At 27.4% G+C, this 4,670-nt stretch overlaps 1 long non-coding RNA gene across 1 annotated transcript; it reads right to left on the bottom strand.

Moving 5' to 3' along the window:
* Positions 1–915: 915 nt before the first annotated feature.
* On the bottom strand, positions 916–1,949 carry LOC111212271. Its single transcript, XR_002662907.2, has 5 exons — positions 1,834–1,949; positions 1,545–1,652; positions 1,375–1,471; positions 1,210–1,286; positions 916–1,138 (listed from the first exon to the last, which is right to left on the bottom strand). It is a non-coding gene; the product is annotated as an uncharacterized LOC111212271 (long non-coding RNA).
* Between the last annotated feature and the right edge of the window lie 2,721 nt (positions 1,950–4,670).

Here is a 4,670-nt window from a genome sequence, read left to right as displayed (position 1 = left end):
CCCGCGAACAGTACAAGAACTACACCAAACTCGTCTCTTGTAAAAAAGGAAGAAGGGGTGGGTTTTAGTTTTTTGTGGGGCCTACACCCCTTAAGAACCACTTAAAAACCAGGGTTAAAGGTGCTCTTATAAATTACATAAGTGTGCTATTTTATATATTACCTTTGGCCTATGTGGTTTACAGATCTTGAACAATGACTTGCAACTGATAAGTGAAATCAGAATCACTTGATGAATGTAGAGTAAATATTTACTCTACTTTTTAACTTATTCTAAGTTTCACTCAGAGAAAAAAAATACACACTTGGTTTAACTTTTGGTTAGAGTTCCTAACTAGATGAACTATGCAGCATCACATGGTCAACAATCCAAAATAAGCAAATGAAGTTGACAGATTCACAAAAATTATGTGTTTAACACCATAAACGCTATTAATCTCATCAGAATAGTGAAATCGGAATGGAATCAGGTGACCTAAATACAAAACCTGACCCGGTTATGAAACTGAAACCCACCCGACTTATTTTAATCGGATCCAAGTTAAACCGACACCAAAGTTCAACTCGACTCGTTTGTGAATTGCTTTCACTCTGGTCGGTTCAAAGAGGAATGTGTATTGTGTTGTGTAGATGGAGCCATCGACGTGTTTCAGTTGGATGAGGCATCTGTGTTCACTAACTTGGTAACGAAAATGTTTTGAGAAAACGTCCAGCTAATGAGGTAGGATAGGAGGTCTCTTTTTCATATCTTCCTCTTAAAGTACTTTTCTTTAAGATCAAAGGCGTCTCCTTTACTTCCTTCTCTCTCTCTCTCTTTCTCTCTCTGTATAACTCGCCAATATTAATGATAAAATAGATTGTTACATAAAAGAGAAAAAGCCCTAACTTGGGATAGATGTTGGTTTACTTGTCAAAGTTGTAAAGTAATAGTAACTTTATTTTGTTGAAAACTTACCAGTGTCATTGGAAAATATGGTATATATAATATTAGAAGTTTTAAATAGATAGGATCTGTAGAGATAAAGAAGAACAAAAACTTGATACTAAAACATTAAACACAGCTGCCTCTTTTGTATTGTGAAATCTCCATTCTGCAACGCTTCAATCTCTATCTTCTTTAGTTTTTGGAACAAAAACAACTGTTTCACACCAATGGTGAAAAGTCAAAACCTTCAATGTAATAATCAAAACTGAATATTAATCCTCTTACTTCTGCAACAAGAGGCGGCCGCATATCCGCATAGCCCTTAGCATGTCCTTCTTATATCTTCTTTCTTTCCAAACGTGCTGAAGCATGTAAAATTAGTTAAAAAATAAATAAAAATCAAACATTACGGGTCATAATTTGCTAAAAAAAAAAATAGATTGGTCTTACTCGATTCAAATCTTCCCCCGAAGTCTCTTGACTTCTTAAGCTCTTTAGCAGCATCTCTCAAGCATGCGTTCTCGCTTTCTGCAATGCAATCAAGCGCCTGTACAAAAATAAGTTTCACAAACCACATTAAAAAAAAGTATTTCTAACTTTCAAATGAACAACACAATTACCTTGTTTAGCTTGTCTATTACATCTTGAAGAACTTTGATCTTATTCTTTTGGGCCTTCTCGGCTATCCACTTCCCCAACTTATTAGAAAAACCCATTCTGATCTCTACCTAACCAAAATCCACACAATCAAAACAAAAATAAAAACTTTTAGCACAACCGCTCCACCAAACATAGAAAAAGATCACAACTTTGAATCCCATCGATGAGCGAATTTGGGTAAGATTCTCGCATATAAATTGGGGTTTATCAATGCCTAAGACAATGAAGTAATCCGAAATCTATACAAACCTCTGACGGATGATGTGAGTCGTCAATTGAAGGACCTTGCTTTGCTTGATTGGATCAGTTATCAAGTGCACAGTAAAGAAGCAGAAGAAAAAAGGCCTCTGTTTGTATTTATATGTATGTGGACAAAAAAAAATATGGACTTTTTACGTTTGGTATTTTACAATTTCTTTTAAAATGATTATTTTTTCCATTTTATTTTAAAGATATTATTTTGTGTAATCTATTACAAAGAATATTTATGGTAATATTATTATGTGATTCTGTATTTTAAAAAAAAAATATTTTTAAAGTAATGTACTATAAAAAGAAAATTTAAGGAAATCTTGTATTTAATTTTCCAATGTGATAAATTTGATATTAAATTAATTTATTTTCAAAATATTTATAGCACTCTTGTACATTGTAATTTATTTTATTTAATATCATATGCCTACCCCTTAAAAGATTTTTCTGCATTCGTCCGTATAAGAGAGGAGAAAAGTTCAGATAATCCTAAGATTCGTGGTGGTTATGAATATTTTTTTGATACCCCAAATCTCTATTTGCTATTAATGTCTGGTAGATTAATCATGCCTAAATTAATTCTAAATACAATTGTCAAAACATAAAACATTAATTTTGACCAAAGAAAAAAATATATATTAGGCTAAATATTTGAGTTAATTATTTATGTAATAGATAATTGTTTTTAGTAATCTTAATGTGTTTTGGATACATATAAAAAAATGAGTTCAGGTTTAATACAAGTTTTTTTGGAAAATTTGAGTTTTTGGATTTTTCACGATATCCATTTGAATTCATGTTTGGTTCAAATAGTAAATCCATAACCCAAAATAGCAAAAACAAGATCCATTCGATATTTAAACATGGATTGGATTAGTTCAAATTCATTTTTATTAGGTCGGATTCAGTTTGTGTGTCCATCCTTAGTTATAATATTGTTTTCTACTGAACTTTTATGTTAGTTATCTATGTGTTAGGTTAGTAGTTTCTATCTTTATAAATTTTTTTTGAAACAATCTTTATAAATACTTGTCTTGTATACTATATTAACTAGGATAAGACCTGCGCCTTGCACATGGTTAGTTTATTTATATATATTATCGATAGTTTTTTTTATATATGTGATCATTTTATTTATATATATAAAATATTTTTTGTTGTTATTATATAATTTTTTCCGATCGATCGGATCAATTTTTATTAAAAATAATGGAACAAAACTATAATTAATACATCATGGGTTGATCGGATTGGACATTAAACAAATTATAACATAAAAACCTTATTTTTCCATCGAACACATTCTTGAAAAAAGTGAACAGTATTGTTTTCACAGTTGAATAATTTTGACTTTTATCTTCCATATGGTTTTGAAAGCTTTCAAATCAACCATCGAATTGATACATGTCATTTTAATGTTTTTAGTCGTATACTTAAGGAAAACTTACATTTTTGTAATTTAAAGTCATTTTAAAAAATTCAAAATATAACATCTAAGAAAAAATCTAACATATAAGAAAAATCTAACATATAAGGTGTCCTCATTTTTGTATTTTAAATTCGTTTTAAAAAAAAAATAACATATAAGGTTTCCTCATTTTTGTAATTTAAAGTCATTTTAAAAAATTCAAAATATTACATATAAGAAAAAATCTAATTTTTTATTATATGGTTAATGTGATTGTTTATTTTTTTTTATAATATAAAATTAAACAAAATGAAGGAGGATGCAAAAGTTGTTATCAAATTTTTATTATTCATAATCATTAATTGCCATATATATGTAAATCATATTAGGTAATTTCGTAGCTTTTATTTAGGGAACGAATACACACGTCTTATATTTTAGGATAATATAATGTTCTCTAGTGGACATTAAACAAATTATGACATAAAAACCTTATTTTTTTTCTCGAACACAATTTTGAAAAAGTGAATAGTATTATTTTCACAGTTGAATTATTTTGACTTTTAACTTACATATGGTTTTGAAAGCTTTCAAATCAACCATCGAAATGATACATGTCATTTTAATGTTTTTAGTCGTATACTTAAGGAAAACTTACATTTTTGTAATTTAAAGTTGTTTGAAAAAATTCAAAATATAACATATAAGAAAAAATCTAACATATAAGGTGTCCTCATTTTTGTATTTTAAAGTCGTTTTAAAAAAAAATAACATATAAGGTTTCCTCATTTTTGTAATTTAAAGTCATTTTAAAAAATTCAAAATATAACATATAAGAAAAAATCTAATTTTTTATTATATGGTTAATGTGATTGTTTATTTTTTTAATAATATAAAATTAAACAAAAATAAAGAACGATGCAAAAATTGTTATCAAATCTTTATTATTCATAATCATTAATTGTCATATATATGTAAATCTTATTAGGTAATTCTATAGCTTTTATTTAAGGAAAAAATACACACTTCTTATATTTTAGGTTAATATAATGTTCTCTAGTGGACATTAAACAAAATATGACATAAAAACCTTATTTTTTCCAGCGAATACATTCTTGAACAAATTGAACAGTATTGTTTTCACAGTTGAATTATTTTGACTTTTATCTTCCATATGGTTTTGAAAGCTTTAAAACCAACCATCGAATTGATACATGTCATTTTAATGTTTTTAGTCGTATACTTAAGGAAAACTTACATTTTTGTAATTTAAAGTCTTTTAAAAAAATTCAAAATATAACATATAAGAAAATTCTAACATATAAGAAAAATATAACATATATGGTGTCCTCATTTTTGTATTTTAAAGTCGTTTAAAAAAATATAACATATAAAGGTTTCATCATTTTTGTAATTTAAAGTCATT

Source organism: Brassica napus, chromosome C4, assembly GCF_020379485.1.
Source record: "Brassica napus cultivar Da-Ae chromosome C4, Da-Ae, whole genome shotgun sequence".
NCBI lineage: Eukaryota > Viridiplantae > Streptophyta > Magnoliopsida > Brassicales > Brassicaceae > Brassica > Brassica napus.
The sequence above is the reverse complement of the archived record's forward strand: the minus strand, read 5'-3'. Positions and strand labels throughout refer to the sequence as shown.